This window comes from Bombina bombina, chromosome 6, assembly GCF_027579735.1.
Source record: "Bombina bombina isolate aBomBom1 chromosome 6, aBomBom1.pri, whole genome shotgun sequence".
Classification (NCBI taxonomy): Eukaryota; Metazoa; Chordata; class Amphibia; order Anura; family Bombinatoridae; genus Bombina; species Bombina bombina.
In genome coordinates this window covers 215,051,193-215,069,435 of record NC_069504.1, presented here as the reverse complement: position 1 = coordinate 215,069,435, position 18,243 = coordinate 215,051,193, and the positions used below count along the sequence as shown (strand labels likewise).

Sequence of the window (18,243 nt, the reverse complement as noted above, 5' to 3'; positions counted from 1 at the left end):
GCTACCAATAGAGCACTGGTTGTAAGAAACCCAGTAAACCTGCACAAAGCAATTCTGAATATGCTACCTAATTAACCATCTGTGCTAAGTCATATAATGGACAGTGTATACAAAGCAGCTACTGGAACACAATTTCTGTGGGCTGATTTTTCTCCCACCCCAATGTACAGTCTTTGAATTCTATGGTTTTACGTGTAACAATCATCTGGTCCTTAGGAGATCTTAAAATTAGGTAAATACAACCTCAGATAAACAACAACACATGACATACACCCTTACTGCTTCCATAGGAATTAAGAGGCTAAGTAGCAGCCAGATGCTGCTAATCAAATGCCCTTGATTAATTGATCATCAGCAAGTGTGACCACCTCTATAAAAGCCAAAGTCTGGAGCATTCAGGTGTGTGTTAAAACCATGCCATTGAGGAAAGACATCAGCAATGATCGTAGAGAAGCAATTGTTGCTGTCCATCAATCTGGGAAGGATTATAAGGCCATTTCCAAACAATTTAAAGTCCATCATTCTACAGTGAGAAAGATTATTCACAAGTGGAAAACATTCAAGACCGTTGCCAATCTTCCCAGGAGTGAACGTCCCAGCAAATTCACCCCAAGGACAGACCGTGCAATGCTCAGAGAAATTGCAAAAAAACTAATAAGAGTTACATCTCAGACTCTACAAGCCTCAGTAAGCATGTTAAAGCTCATGACAGTGCAATTAGAAAAAGACTGAACAAGTATGGTTTGTATGGAAGGGTTGCAAGGAAAAAGCCTCTTCTCTCTAAAAAGAACATGGCAGCACAGCTTAGGTTTGCAAAGTTGCATCTGAACAAACCTCCAGACTTCTGGAACAATTTCCTTTGGACAGAAGAGACCAAAGTGGAGATATTTGGCCATAATGGATGCATAACCAAACAAAGCATATCAGCACAAACACCTCATACCAACTGTCAAGCACGGTAGTGGAGGGGTGATAATTTAGGCTTGTTCTGCCATAGGACCTGGGCACCTTGCAGTCATTGAGTCAACCATGAACTCCTCTGTATAGTAAAGTATTCTAGAGTCAAATGTGAGGCCATCTGTCCGACAGCTAAAGCTTGGCCGAAATGGGGTCATGCAATATGACAATGATCCCAAGCACACCAACAAATCTACAACAGAATGGCTGAAAAAGAAAAGAATCAAGGTGTTGCAATGGCCCAGTCAAAGTCCAAACCTCAATCCAATTGAAATTGTGGCGGGACCATAAGAGAGCTGTGCATAAACAAATGCCTGTAAACCTCAATGAACTGAAGCAACACTGTAAAGAAGAGTGGGACAAAATTATTCTACAATGATGTGAGAGACTGATAAATCATACAGAAAACGATTACTCCAAGTTATTGCTGCTAAAGGTGGTTCTACAAGCTATTGAATCATAAGGAGTATTTAGTTTTTCACACATGGCTTCTCCATTTTGGCTTTATTTTTGTTAAATAAATCATGACACAGTGTAATATGTCAAGTGTTTATCTGAGGTTGTATTTATCTAATTTTAAGAATTGCAAAGGACCATATGATTGTTTATAATGTCCTGATGCGTAAAAAACATAGAATTCAAAGAGGGTTACTTTCTTTTTCACATAACTGTACAGTATAGGCAGCAATTTCAGCAGGCAAAATCAGCTATTGCAAATCATAAATCAAAAGGTGAAGGAACTATTTATAAACAATTTATTACCCTCCTGCAGTAGAATGGATAATTGGGAACACATTTAAAAGGAAATAAGGGATAGATGTTTACATTACACAATTCCTTTTTAACTTGACCATACAGGGTTCCTTGTAGACTTTTTTTAAGGAAAAATACACTGTGTGCTTGTATAATGTCATTTAGTATATTAGCAGCTATCACATAACTATCGGCTAGATTACGAGTCTTGCGTTAGCCTTAAAAAGCAGCATTGAGGGGTCCCAACACTGCTTTTTAACGCCCGCTGGTATTACGAGTCAGGCAGGAGAGGGTCTACCGCTCACTTTTTTTCCGTGATTTTAGCATACTGCAAATCCCCTTACGTCAATTGCGTATCCTATCTTTTTAATGGGACTTGCCTAACCGCCGGTATTACGATCGCCTGAAAAAGTGAACTGGCAAGACTCCTACCACATTTAAAAGTCAGTAGTTAAGAGTTTTATTGGCTAACGCCGGAACATAAAGGTCTTAACTAAAGTGATAAAAAGTACACAAACACCCATAAACTACCTATTAACCCCTAAACCGAGCCCCCCCCACATCGGAAACACTTAAAGTGATGGTAAAGTCTCCCCTTTTTAAAATCAGATCTGGAATGTAAGCGCTATTTTAGATGAAGTTTAATTCATTAGCTGTAATGAAGATGCAGTATAACATGCTTTTTAATATAGATATGAAATTCAAATACTGCATGCTCCTCCGCCCACTTCAAAAGTAAAGTTTTCTGTGAGCTAACAGATTGAATTGTTGTCCAATCAGCGCTCTCCCCATCTGGCACTTTTGTTGTAGCTAGAGCATTGATTGGAGAGTAATTCAATCATTTAGCTGACAGGAAAATTGACTTTTGAAGTGGGTGGTGTAACGTGGGGTATTTCTTTCATGTAATTAGCAAGAGTCCATGAGCTAGTGACATATGGGATATACATTCCTACCAGGAGGGGCAAAGTTTCCCAAACCTCAAAATGCCTATAAATACACCCCTCACCACACCCACAAATCAGTTTTTACAAACTTTGCCTCCTGTGGAGGTGGTGAAGTAAGTTTGTGCTAGATTCTACGTTGATATGCGCTCCGCAGCAGGTTGGAGCACGGTTTTCCTCTCAGCGTGCAGTGAATGTCAGAGGGATGTGAAGAGAGTATTGCCTATTTGAATTCAATGATCTCCTTCTATGAGGTCTATTTCATAGGTTCTCTGTTATCGGTCGTAGAGATTCATCTCTTACCTCCCTTTTCAGATCGACGATATACTCTTATATATACCATTTCCTCTACTGATTCTCGTTTCAGTACTGGTTTGGCTTTCTACTACATGTAGATGAGTGTCCTGGGGTAAGTAAGTCTTATTTTCTGTGACACTCTAAGCTATGGTTGGGCACTTTTATATAAAGTTCTAAATATATGTGTTTAAACATTTATTTGCCTTGATTCAGGATGTTCAACGTTCCTTATTTTCAGACAGTCAGTTTCATATTTGGGATAATGCATATGAATAATTCAATTTTTTCTTACCTTAAAATTTGACTGTTAGGCTTGCGGGGGCTGAAAATGCTTCAATTTATTGCGTCATTCTTGGCGCGGACTTTCTTGGCGCAAAAATTTTCTTGTCATTTCCGGCGTCATACGTGTCGCCGGAAGTTGCGTCATTTTTTTTTGACGTTTTTGCGCCAAAAAATGTCGGCGTGCCAAATAATGTGGGCGGCTTTTTTGGCGCTAAAAAATTCGAGCGTCATTGTTGTCTCCACAATATTTAAGTCTCATTATTTATCCTTCTCTGATGATGTTTTTTTCAGAAATTTTCTTCATCAGATATTGACACTAACAAATCTACTTTTTTATTATTTTTCAATTATTAAAGTACATTTGTTCTTTGTTGAAAAGGTGTTGATTATTTTGGATATTAAGGTAACTAGTTCTTTAAGACTAGCTGACATTATTTCTGCCTATTTATTTCTTTAGAGGTTTTCTTTCCAATTCCCTATACTAGGGAATGGAATAGGCTGAGAATTTTCTTTTATTCCTTCTTCAAAGGTTTTAAACTATATTCTTTGCCAGCAGTCAAATTCAATTTGGAGGGTTCTCCAATTTATTGGGGCTATCTCTAATTCTACTAATTATGCTATTGTTTCTATAGCAAAATAGTATTTATTTTCCTTTAGATAGTTGTATCTTATTTATGGAAAATTATTTAGTTTCAGGTACTTTTCTTGGTCCTGTGATTTTTTTGGATATTGCAATTGCTTCATTTTCTCTGTTTACTTTAAGATCAAGTATCAGATTATGATTTATTTTAGCATTGTTAAAGGGACAACATTTACTAGACTAGGTGCTGTTGCATTTGTCTTGTTGTTTTGCATTTATTGATTATGCAAGTCCACTGTATTGGCTGGTCCTTTAAACCGGACTATCATGCTAATAATTTCATTTGTGTCTTCATTTTATTGAATATTTTCACAAATGAGGGTTAATCTATGTCTTTAGCTTTTTTAGCTAGAAGAATTTTGTGATTTTTAAAAAAAAAAAAAAATAAATCCATATTTCCTTTGTTCTAAGATAATCAATTATTTGTTTTATAATTGGATTCAATTCTTAACTGTTACTCTGGGCTTCAAGGTTGAGTTCTAAGACTAAAACTTTAAGCTTATACTAGTTTGGTTGTTCTTATTAAGGAACGAATTCCTGAGTTCTTTCCCAAGTAACATGTCTATAATTGGAGTTCGAAATCAGCTCCCTATTTTTGCGATGTACGTGCCGTATTCCAGCTTGGCTGGTAAGGGGCAGGTTAAGGCTTCTTTGAAATGTATTTTGTCCAAAATTTCTTTGATTTTATTCCAGCAAGGCTAACACTTTCTTTAACGGTGTTTCTGTCCTATATATTTTGGGTACTGTTGAAGCATGGCTGGGCACCCATGGAGTTCAAGCGCTGCTCAGACCTGGAATCTTCTGGGGTATTTCTTCCAGTTTCTTTTGAGGAACCGGGTTTTGGAGTTTTATTCAAACTATTTTGCCTTTTTATGGTCTTTGATAGCATTATTTGTTTTCATTAGATACAATAAATGCATATTTTCATTTTTCTGTTTTAATTCAGATTATTTTCTGAGGATGCGGAATCTCATATGATTCACTTACTCTTCAGGACATAGTTAGAGGATCTTCTTTTCTAAAGCTCTTGATCCCTCACACAAGGGTCACCTTTTTTAGGTTTCCAGATAGTTTGTGTCACTGTCCTTGTCTCTATCAGACAAGGGATAATGTTATTGGGTTCCGTCTATCGGTACCTTTAGTCTCTATTATTTCCTTCAGTTGCTATATATGCATAGAAGTTTTAGGTCTTATGGCCACAGCATTGGATTCAATTCCCTTTGCTCATTTTCTCTAGAAAGAACCTTTCCAGTCTTTTATAAGTGTTGTTTCTTCAAGAACATGGTTGGAGGATCAATTTACCAAAAAGTTTGTTTGATTCCTCAGACAAGGGTAACCTTTTTAGGTTTCCTGATGGATTCAGTGTTCTTGATTCTGTCTCTGACGGACAAGAGGCGTCTGAAATTGGTTTCAGCTTATCGAAACCTTCAGTCTCAATCATTCCTTTCGGTAGCCTTATGCATGGAAATTCTAGGTCTTATGACTGCTGCATTGGATGCGATTCCCTTTGCTCGTTTTCACATGCGACCTCTTCAGCTCTGTATGCTGAACCAGTGGTGCAGGGATTATACAAAGATATCTCAATTAATATCTTTAAAACCGATTGTTCGACACTCTCTGACGTGGTGGACAGATCACCATCGTTTAGTTCAGGGGGCTTCTTTTTGTTCCTCCAACCTAGACTGTGATCTCAACAGATGCAAATCTGACAGGTTGGGGAGCTGTATGGGGGTTTCTGACAGCACAAGGGGTTTGGGAATCTCAGGAGGTGAGATTACCAATCAACATTTTTTGGAACTCCGTGCAATTTTCAGAGCTCTTCAGTCGTGGCCTCTTCTAAAGAGAGAGTCGTTCATTTGTTTCTAGACGGACGATGTCACAACCGTGGCATATGTCAATCATCAAGGAGGAACTCACAGTCCTCTGGCTATGAAAGAAGTCTCTTGAATACTTGTATGGGCGGAATCCAGCTCCTGTCTAATTTCTGCGGTTCATATCCCATGTATAGACAATTGGGAAGCGGATTATCTCAGTCGCCAAACACTACATCCGGGCGAATGGTTTCTTCACCCAGAGGTATTTCTTCAGATTGTTCAAATATGGGGACTTCCAGAAATAGATCTGATGGCTTCTCATCTAAACAAGAAGCTTCCCAGGTATCTGTCCAGATCCAGGGATCCTCAGGCGGAAGCAGTGGATGCATTGTCACTTCCTTGGAAGTATCATCCTGCTTATATCTTTCCGCCTATAGTTATTTTTCCAAGATTCTAAGGAACGTTCGTTTATTCTGCTGGTGGCTCCAGCATGGCCTCACAGGTTTTGGTATGCGGATCTTGTCCGGATGGCCACTTGCCAACCGTGGACTCTTCCGTTAAGACCAGACCTTCTATCGCAAGGTCCTTTTTTCCATCAGGTTCTCAAATCCTTAAATTTGAAGGTATGGAGATTGAACGCTTGATTCTCAATCATAGAGGTTTCTCTGACTCTGTGATTAATACTATGTTACAGGCTCGTAAAACTGTATCTAGGAAGATATCGAGTCTGGAAGATTTTCATTTCTTGGTGTTTTTCTCATCATTTTTCTTGGCATTCTTTTAGAATTCCTAGAATTTTACAGTTTCTTCAGGATGGTTTGGATAAGGTTTGTCTGCAAGTTCCTTGAAAGGTCAAATCTCTGCTCTTTCTGTTCTTTTTTTCACAGAAAGATTGCTAGTCTTCCTGATATTCATTGTTTTGTACAAGCTTTGGCTCGTATAAAACCTGTTATTAAGTCAATCTCTCCTCCTTGGAGTTTGAATTTGGTTCTGGGGGCTCTTCAAGCTCCTCCGTTTGAACCTATGCATTCGCTAGACATTAAATTACTTTCTTGGAAAGTTTTGTTTCTTTTGGCCATCTCTTCTGCTAAGAAGAGTTTCTGAATTATCTGCTCTTTCTTGTGAGTCTCCTTTTCTGATTTTTCATCAGGATAAGGCGGTGTTGCGAACTTCTTTTAAATTTTTACCTAAGGTTGTGAATTCTAACAACATTAGTAGAGAAATTGTGGTTCCTTCATTGTGTCCTAATCCTAAGAAAAACTCGTTGCATTCTTTGGATGTAGTTAGAGCTTTGAAATATTATGTTGAAGCTACTAAGGTTTTCCGAAAGACTTCTAGTCTATTTGTTATCTTTTCCGGTTCTAGGAAAGGTCAGAAGGCTTCTGCCATTTCTTTGGCATCTTGGTTAAAATCTTTGTTTCATCATGCCTATGTCGAGTCGGGTAAAACTCCGCCTCAAAGGATTACAGCTCATTCTACTAGGTCAGTTTCTACTTCCTGGGCGTATAGGAATGAAGCTTCAGTTGATCAGATTTGCAAAGCAGCCACTTGGTCTTCTTTGCATACTTTTACTAAATTCTACCATTTTGATGTGTTTTCTTCTTCTGAAGCAGTTTTTGGTAGAAAAGTACTTCAGGCAGCTGTTTCAGTTTGATTCTTCTGCTTATAATTTCAGTTTTTTTCATTATAAGATTTAAACTTTATTTTGGGTGTGGATTATTTTCAGCGGAATTGGCTGTCTTTATTTTATCCCTCCCTCTCTAGTGACTCTTGCGTGGAAGATCCACATCTTGGGTAGTCATTATCCCATACGTCACTAGCTCATGGACTCTTGCTAATTACATGAAAGAAAACATAATTTATGTAAGAACTTACCTGATAAATTAATTTCTTTCATATTAGCAAGAGTCCATGAGGCCCACCCTTTTGTGGTGGTTATGATTTTTTTGTATAAAGCACAATTATTCCAATTCCTTATTTTTTATGCTTTCGCACTTTTTTCTTATCACCCCACTTCTTGGCTATTCGTTAAACTGATTTGTGGGTGTGGTGAGGGGTGTATTTATAGGCATTTTGAGGTTTGGGAAACTTTGCCCCTCCTGGTAGGAATGTATATCCCATACGTCACTAGCTCATGGACTCTTGCTAATATGAAAGAAATGAATTTATCAGGTAAGTTCTTACATAAATTATGTTTTTAATTTTATATCTATATTAATAACTAAGTTATAGCGCATCTTCATTGCACATGATGAATAAAACTCCATCTAAAATAGCGCGTACATTCCAGATCTGATTTTAAAAAGGGGAGAGTTTACCATCACTTTAAGTAAAATGTTTAACCCCTAATCTGCCGACCTGACATCGCCGCCACTTTAGAAAATTTATTAACCCCTAAACTGCCGCACTCCTGCCTCGCAAACACTAAATTTTATTAACCCTTAATCTGCCGTCCCTAACATCGCCGACACCTACCTACATTTATTAACCCCTAATCTGCCGTCCCTAACATCGCCGACACCTACCTACATTTATTAACCCCTAATCTGCCGACCCCAACGTCGCCGCTACTATATTAAATTTATTAACCCCTAACCCCCCTAACTTAAATATAATTTAAATAAAACAAAATAAATGTACTACTATTAAATAAATTAATCCTATTTAAAACTAAATACTTACCGATAAAATAAACCCTAAGCTAGCTACAATATAACTAATAGTTATATATATACATGTAGCTAGCTTAGGATTTATATTTATTTTACAGGCAACTTTGTATTTATTTTTACTAGGTACAATAGTTATTAAATAGTTATTAACTATTTAATAACTACCTAGTTAAAATTATTACAAATTTACCTGTAAAATAAATCCAAACCTAAATTACAATTACACCTAACACTACACTATAATTAAACTAATTACCTAAACTACCTACAATTAATTACAATTAAATTAAATAAACTAAATTACGAAAAACCCCCCCCACTAAATTACAGAAAATAAAATAAGAATTACAAGAATTTTAAACTAATTACACCTAATCTAATCCCCCTAATAAAATAAAAATGCCCCCCAAAATAATAAAATTCCCTACCCTATACTAAATTACAAATAGCCCTTAAAAGGGCCTTTTGCGGGGCATTGCCCCAAAGTAATCAGCTCTTTTACCTGTAAAAAAAAATACAATACCCCCCAACATTAAAACCCACCACCCACACACCCAATCCCCCCTTAAAAAAACCTAACACTACCCCCTTGAAGATCACCCTACCTTGAGACGTCTTCACCCAACCGGGCACAAGTGGTCCTCGAGAGGGTCCGAAGTCTTCATCCTATCCGGCCAGAAGAGGACCTCTAGACCGGCAGAAGTCTTCATCTAGGCGGCATCTTCTATCTTCATCCTTCCGGAGCGGAGCGGGTCCATCTTCAAGACATCCGACACGGAGCATCCTCTTCATCCGACGGCCGACGACTGAATGACTGGTCCTTTAAGTGACATCATCCAAGATGGCGTCCCTTGAATGCCGATTGGCTGATAGAATCCTATCAGCCAATCGGAATTAAGGTAGGAAAACTCCTATTGGCTGATGCACTCAGCCAATAGGATTGACCTCGCATTCTATTGGCTGATTGGAACAGCCAATAGAATGCAAGCTCAATCCTATTGGCTGATTGGATCAGCCAATCGGATTGAACTTCAATCCTATTGGCTGATTGCATCAGCCAATAGGATTTTTCCTACCTTAATTCCGATTGGCTGATAGGATTCTATCAGCCAATCGGAATTCAAGGGACGCCATCTTGGATGACGTCACTTAAAGGACCAGTCATTCAGTGGTCGGCCGTCGGATGAAGAGGATGCTCCGCGTCGGATGTCTTGAAGATGGACCCGCTCCGCTCCGGAAGGATGAAGATAGAAGATGCCGCCTGGATGAAAACTTCTGCCGGTCTGGAGGTCCTCTTCTGGCCGGATAGGATGAAGACTTCGGATCCTCTGGAGGACCACTTGTGCCCGGCTGGGTGAAGACGTCTCAAGGTAGGGTGATCTTCAAGGGGGTAGTGTTAGGTTTTTTTAAGGGGGGATTGGGTGTGTGGGTGGTGGGTTTTAATGTTGGGTGGGTATTGTATTTCTTTTTACAGGTGAAAGAGCTGATTACTTTGGGGCAAAAGGCCCTTTTAAGGGCTATTTGTAATTTAGTATAGGGTAGGGAATTTTATTATTTTGGGGGGCTTTTTTATTTTATTAGGGCGATTAGATTAGGTGTAATTAGTTTAAAATTTTTGTAATTCTTTTTTTATTTTCTGCAATTTAGTGTTTGTTTGTTTTTTTCGTAATTTAGTTTATTTAATTGTAAGTAATTGTAGGTAGTTTAGGTAATTAGTTTAATTATAGTGTAGTGTTAGGTGTAATTTAGGTTTGGATTTATTTTACAGGTAAAGTTGTACTTATTTTAAAGGGACAGTCTACACCCTATCATAATTTTGACCTACCTGCTCAAACACATTAAACAAGTGTCCTGAATCAGGTCAATGGTACACCAGCTAGAAAACAGTAACAGTAATTGTGAAAACTTAAAAAAAAAAATCAGTCTAAAATGGCTGCCAAGCTCCTCCCACCTCTTTACCTGTCTTTGGTTATGTGTATTACTTTCCAATGACGATCGACTCGTAAATTAATTCTCATGCACGCACATACTATTTTGCATATGAGCAGTTAACCCACTGAAGTGTTGCAGCTTTATCAGTCCCTAATGCTTTAGGTTGTAACTATCGTTCCGGGTAAGGATCATTGAGCACTGCTTTGCATAGCCCTGAATTTGCATTGCGGTATGTTATTGAAATTAATTAGTTAGTATAATTTATTTTGCCTACTATATTTATATTATACTATATTTAAAATATATAATTTGATGCTTCATCCCTCATATTGTGTTTTATGCAGCATTTTTATTCTTAGTCTTTCTGCTGGTGGCTGCATGAACATCAACATCTGCCTAAGCTTATCTTTAGCAGGGCATGTTTATTTTCCTGACCTCTTGCTACATTTTCACTACTCCTCTTGCCCGTACCAAATTCTATGTTATAATCTAAATCTTCAATAAAACCTGGTCACACTGATTAATACTTGCTAATCTTAACATCGCAAGTCAGCACTACAAACCTTTCGTAAAAAATATTCAAAAACTTTTTAGCACAGACTTGCTGCGATTAGTAGAAATGTAAAAGAAAATCAAATAAGCTTTAAAAAACTCTTTTTTTATACTGGTTTTAATACCTCGCCAAATAGTTAATGACACTGATTAATAAATTGATAATACAATGTGTAAAACATTGTACTAGATATTAGGCTCCCCTTGTGTAACTTGCAGATCTCATATCAAAGTTTTTTTTGTTTGTTTTTTTTTAATCCGTTTTGGTGATTCATATCAGACAGAATATTTATTAAGGACATTCAACTCCCAAATCTGGCAAACATTATTAAATAGCTCTAAAAGAGTCTAAGAAGAGACTGTTTTTACATGCAAAGTATCTATGGGTAATTTAATTTGCATATTCAAATCTATGCTAATATATGCAATATATTCATTCCAAAAGTCTCTTCAAGTAGAATAAATAGTGAACAAATATTAAATTTATTTATATTTCTTTAGTTTGCAGTTATGTATTAGACTGTGAAAGATGTTGTTTGTAATAGACTGCAATATAATCAATGATAGAGACAAAAAACTAATATTTCTAAAAAACCTTGCTTAAAGGGACATGAAACCCATTTTTTTTCTTTTGTGATTTAGAAAGATCATGTCAATTTAAACAACTTTCTAATTTACTTCTATTATCTCATTTGCTTCATTCTCTTGATAACACTTGCTGAAAAGCATATCTAGATATGCTCAGTAGCTGCTGATTGGTTGCTGCACATAGAGGCCTTGTGTGATTGGTTCACACATGTGCATTGCTATTTCTTCAACAAAGGATATCTACAGAACTGAGCAAATTAGATAATAGATGTAAATTGGAAAGTTGTTTAAAATTACATGTCCTAACTGAATCATGAAAGTTTAATTTTGACTAGACTGCCCCTTTAATTTTGGTAGTTTTAAAAATGTACATAGATATGTAATCTATATGCATTCTAAAAGTCTCCTTAAGTATAATACAGAGTGAATAGATATGTTATATTAAGTTATCCAAACTTCATTCTCCTGGAGTCTTGTTCTGTTTTTTTTTTAAAGTGGATGGATTGGATATGGCGGTTAACAATATCTTTAAAGTCTAATTCAACACTAGTAGTATAATTTATACATGAAGTGATAGTATATCATTATCTAGTAGTGCACCACTGCACCTCTCTTTCTTGATCACAACTATCAGATTAAATAAATAAATAAAGAAAGAAAGAATTCTTGGATTATCGCAATTCATGTTTTTTCTTTTTTTTTTTTTTACAGTAATTAATACATTAAATGTTAAACTATAAAATATTAAAACTATAAAATATGCAAAACCTTGCTGCTGGTCTCCCCCTTTTTAGCTTGCATGTTCTATCAAAACTATGTTGTTGTTTTTTTTTTTTAAGTTGTTTTTTTATTGTGTGCTTCTTATCACTCAAAATATTTATTGATGATATTCAGATAGTACATCTGTGATAAATGTTATCAAATTGCGTGTTTTTAGAGCCTGTTATTACATGCAAAGCATCTTGGGGTAGTTTTAATTTGCATATTCAAATTTATCCTATTGCTACTGATATCTATTCATTCCATAAGTCTCTTCAAGTAGAATAAGGAGTGAGCATGTATATAATTAATATCAGCAGCACACATAAATTAAATTTTAAGTGTTATCACTAGCAACGAATAGAGGTTGCTGTATATCAATAACAAAGAAATATAGGGATGGGAGTTTTGTGAGTTACATAAAGCGTCCTTGATTGGTTGGTAGTGATATACAGAGCTCTCTATTTGTTGATACATACAGCACCCCTTTATTGGTTATTTATATACAGTGCTTTCTAGTGGTTATTAGTGATATACAGCGCCCTCTATTGGTTGTTAGTTACATACACAGCACTCTCTATTGGTTGTTATGTTATACAGAGCTTTCTATTGATTGTTTAATTACATACAGCGCTCTCTATTGGTTGTTAGTTACATACACAGCACCCTCTATTGGTTGTTATGATGTAGAGCACCCTCTTAGTGATATACAGCGCCCCCTATTGGTTATTATTTATATACAGTGTCCTCTAGTGGTTATTAGTGATATACAGCGCCCTCTATTGGTTGTTAGTGATATACAGCGCCCTCTATTGGTTGTTAGTGATATACAGCGCCCTCTATTGGTTGTTAGTCACATACAGCGCCCTCTATTGGTTGTTATGATATACAGAGCCCTCTATTAGTTATGATATACAGAGCCCTCTATTGTTTGTTTAGTTACATACAGCGCCCTCTATTTGTTAGTGATATACAGCACCCTGTTAGTGATATATAGTGCCCTCTATTGGTTGTTAGTGATATATAGAGCCCTCTATTTGTTAGTGATATACAGAGCCCTCTATTGATTGTTTAGTTACATACAGCGCCCTCTATTGGTTGTTATGATATACAGCGCCCTCTATTTGTTAGTGATATACAGGACCCTGTTAGTAATATACAGTGCCCTCTATTGGTTGTTAGTGATATACAGGACCCTGTTAGTAATATACAGCGCCCTCTATTGGTTGTTAGTGATATACAGGACCCTGTTAGTAATATACAGTGCCCTCAATTGGTTGTTAGTGATATACAGAGCCCTCTATTTGTTGTTAGTGACATACAGCGCCCTCTATTGGTTTTTAGTGATATACAGCGCCCTCTATTGGTTGTTAGTGATATACAGCACCCTGTTAGTGATATACAGTGCCCTCTATTGGTTGTTAGTGATATACAGAGCCCTCGATTTGTTGTTAGTGATATACAGAGCCCTCTATTGATTGTTTAGTTACATACAGCGCCCTCTATTGGTTGTTATGATATACAGCGCCCTCTATTGGTTGTTAGTGATATACAGGACCCTGTTAGTAATATACAGTGCCCTCTATTGGTTGTTAGTGATATACAGGACCCTGTTAGTAATATACAGCGCCCTCTATTGGTTGTTAGTGATATACAGGACCCTGTTAGTAATATACAGTGCCCTCTATTGGTTGTTAGTGATATACAGAGCCCTCTATTTGTTGTTAGTGACATACAGCGCCCTCTATTGGTTTTTAGTGATATACAGCGCCCTCTATTGGTTGTTAGTGATATACAGCACCCTGTTAGTGATATACAGTGCCCTCTATTGGTTGTTAGTGATATACAGAGCCCTCGATTTGTTGTTAGTGATATACAGAGCCCTCTATTGATTGTTTAGTTACATACAGCGCCCTCTATTGGTTGTTATGATATACAGCACCCTCTATTGGTTGTTCGTGATATACAGCACCCTGTTAGTGATATACAGTGCCCTCTATTGGTTGTTAGTGATATACAGAGCCCTCTATTTGTTGTTAGTGATATACAGAGCCCTCTATTGATTGTTTAGTTACATACAGCGCCCTCTATTGGTTGTTATGATATACAGCGCCCTCTATTGGTTGTTAGTGATATACAGCACCCTGTTAGTGATATACAGTGCCCTCTATTGGTTGTTAGTGATATACAGAGCCCTCTATTTGTTGTTAGTGATATACAGAGCCCTCTATTGATTGTTTAGTTACATACAGCGCCCTCTATTGGTTGTTATGATATACAGCGCCCTCTATTGGTTGTTAGTGATATACAGCACCCTGTTAGTGATATACAGTGCCCTCTATTGGTTTTTAGTGATATACAGTGCCCTCTATTGGTTGTTAGTGATATACAGAGCCCTCTATTTGTTGTTAGTGATATACAGCGCCCTCTATTGGTTTTTAGTGATATACAGCACCCTCTATTGGTTGTTAGTGATATACAGCACCCTGTTAGTGATATACAGTGCCCTCTATTGGTTTTTAGTGATATACAGCACCCTCTATTGGTTGTTAGTGATATACAGTGCCCTCTATTGGTTATTATTTATATACAGAGCCGACAGAGGGACAGGGATAAAGGAATATGGATAGAGGTATAGGGACAGGGACAGAGGTATACGGACAGGGACAGAGGGATAGGGACAGAGGAATAGGGATAGAGGGATAGGGACAAAGGAGAGAGGAATAGGGAGAAGGACAGAGGGACAGAGGGATAGGGATAGATGGACCTTACTTTAAAAAAATAGATTGCCCTCTGGGCAGGCTTATCACTTACTATATATATATATATATATATATATATATATATATATATATATATATATATATATATATATATATATATATATATGTATATAAAAATAAATATTTAAACAAATGTATGTATGTACTGTATGTATTTCTTTGTTAAAGCCATTTGCCTGCCTTTTTTTTCTAACACCTGCAACCTCATTTCTTTGAGCCCTTATAACTTTTTTGTGCAATATTTTTTGTGAATAATTTTTATTAGATGGTGTTGTTCTAAGTGTAACTATACTTTGTAATGTATTTTTTATGTGTTTTTTGCAACTTTTTAGTTTTTCAAAACAGTTAACCAGACCTCTGAGGTTGCTGTAATTATTCTAGCGTAAATCGTGATTGCCCTCAAGTGTTATTTACTTAAAACCCTTAACGGCTGGACAAAGTTCAGATTAAAACATATAAATTAAAAATTGAAATCACGCAATCGTCCATGCGATCGTGTTATTTCAATGATGGGATTGTGTCTGGGAGAAGTGCCTATGACGCTAGGCACGACCTCCAACACGCAATCCCATTCGGGAAGCGCCTTTGGCTTTAGTACAGCCAAAAGACTATCACGTTCTATGCTATCCTAAGGGCGTTAAAGCCCAGTGCGGTTAGGACGGCATAGAACGTCCTAAGGGCGTTAAGGGGTTAAAATTGTAATACGAGCGCAATTACATTAGCACTCAACTCATAATCTGGTCCTATATGAGGGGAAGGTGCAGAGATGTGTCTGCCTGAACAGACTAGGAGGTCAGGACAACGGTGGTTTATAACATTCATAAGTAATGAGGAGCTAAACATTATTACACTTTATTAACAATGACATAAATCAATAACTGAGTAAGATACAATTTTTTACCACAAGAATATAAAGATTATTTACATTTTAATTATCACTTGCAGTAGAAAAAAAAATCACAATTAAAAAGCAAACAGAAAGCCACAAAAACTATCACTAATTGCAGGAAATGATGCCGGTCCGCCTGCAATAAATGTCCTCTGCATTTCTGGTTGAGAAAAAAAACACTGCACAAGTGCAATTTGAAATAGATAACTGAAAAATATTAAACGTGCACTACTAAACTGTCATACAAGAAAAAAGCTAAGTGGACAAGAAGAAAGCTGTGGGTGGAGCTTAGTGGCCATTTTCAGTTGCTAACAAACGATTATTTAAAAGTTTCATGTACTTCCTACAAGCTTATAGAAGTGGCACCATTTGCAAGCTGCTTGTCTGGTATGTATCAATAAGTTATAAAGAATAAATATTTGGTCTAGACTGTCCCTTTAACTATGAAGTTATTAAATAGTTAATAACTATTTAATAACTATTGTACCTAGTTAAAATAAATACAAAGTTGCCTGTAAAATAAATATAAATCCTAAGATAGCTACAATGTAACTATTAGTTATATTGTAGCTAGCTTAGGGTTTATTTTATTGGTAACTATTTAGTTTTAAATAGGAATAATTTATTTAATAGTAGTAAATTTATTTAGTTTTATTTAAATTATATTTAAGTTAGGGGGTGTTAGGTTTAGACTTAGGTTTAGGGGTTAATAAATTTATTATAGTGGTGATGACGTTGGCAGCGGCGGCGGCAGATTAGGGGTTAATAAATTTAATATAGTTGCGGCGACGTTGGGGGGGGGGCAGATTAGGGGTTCATAAGTATAATGTAGGTGGCGGCGATGTTGGGGGCGGCAGATTAGGGGTTCATAAGTATAATGAAGGTGGCGGCGGTGTCTGGAGCAGCAGATTAGGGGTTAATAATATAATGTAGGTGTCGGCGATGTCGGGGGCTGCAGATTAGGGGTTAATAAGTGTAATATTAGCGGTGTTTATACTCGGGGTTCATGTTAGGGTGTTAGGTGCAGACATAAAATTAATTTCCCCATAGGAAACAATGGGGCTGCGTTAGGAGCTGAACGCTACTTTTTTGCAGGTGTTAGGTTTTTTTCAGCCAGCTCAGCCCCATTGTTTCCTATGGGGAAATCTTGCACGAGCACGTTTTGCCATCTTACAGCTACCGTAAGCAGCACTGGTATTGCAGTGAGATGTGGATCTAAATTTTGCTCAACGCTCACTTTTCTGAGGCTAACGCTGGCTTGCAGAAAACTTGTAATACCAGCGTTGGCTTAAGTGAGCGGTAAGTAAAAAAGGCTTGTTAGCACCGCACAGCCTTACCGACAAAAACTCGTAATCTAGGCGATTGTTTTTTACTAAGCCAAAATGGCAAATGCAGACTTCCTTACATTTATACAGTTGTAAGATTTAAAGACAAATAATTCTTTATCTAGGTATTCTACATTTTCAATTTAATAATAAAAAATAATATATATATATATACATACACATACATATACCTCGCTCATACAGCGGGTTAGGGACCGGAGCCTCGCTGTAAAGTGAAAACCGCCTTAATGTGAAACAACGCGGTTTTAGCGTTCTTTTTACTTGCCAGTGTATTTAAAAACTTGAAAACATGTTTGAACTAACATATATTAGGGGTGCAATAGCTCTATAATTAGTTTAACACTAGCACAGTATTCAATTAGTATTCAATAAAAACTGTACCTGTAAAATAGGGACAATTACTGTAGTAATATTTGTCAGACTACAACACTGAGACACAGATTGCACTGTAATGCTGTAAACAGATTGAACTGCGCGTAACAAAATGGTGCAAGTCACTTATCTTGCAATCTCACGAGTGCAAATAAATAAATAAATATATATATATATATATATATATAAAAAAAAATATTAAAAGGGTGGGAGGGGGGGGGGGTAGTAAGGCAGGGACCACAGTCAATCCTCCTCCATTATTGAGATGTAAAAATATTGAAAGGGGGGGGTAGTAAGGCAGGGACCACAGTCAATCCTCCTCCATTATTGAGATGTAAAAATATTAAAAGGGGGGGGGGGGGGTAGTAAGGCAGGGACCACAGTCAATCCTCCTCCATTATTGAGATGTAAAAATATTAAAAGGGGGGGGGGGTAGTAAGGCAGGGACCACAGTCAATCCTCCTCCATTATTGAGATGTAAGAATATTAAAAGGGGGGGGGGGGGGGGGTAGTAAGGCAGGGACCACAGTCAATCCTCCTCCATTATTGAGATGGTAGGTAGTAAATTCACAATTTTCTCAATTTCACCTTTAGAGCAATAATAGATTTACAGCACATTCAGTGGATACTGGCGTCAGCCAAAGTGGTGCACCAGTCGTGAATAAA

At 37.1% G+C, this 18,243-nt stretch overlaps 1 protein-coding gene across 1 annotated transcript in view; it reads left to right on the top strand.

Annotated features, from left to right (window-relative positions):
* TWF1 (twinfilin actin binding protein 1) overlaps nucleotides 1-18,243 on the top strand; it is a 95,901-nt gene that overhangs the window by 55,135 nt on the left and 22,523 nt on the right. The gene's annotated exons all lie outside the window — the stretch shown is intronic.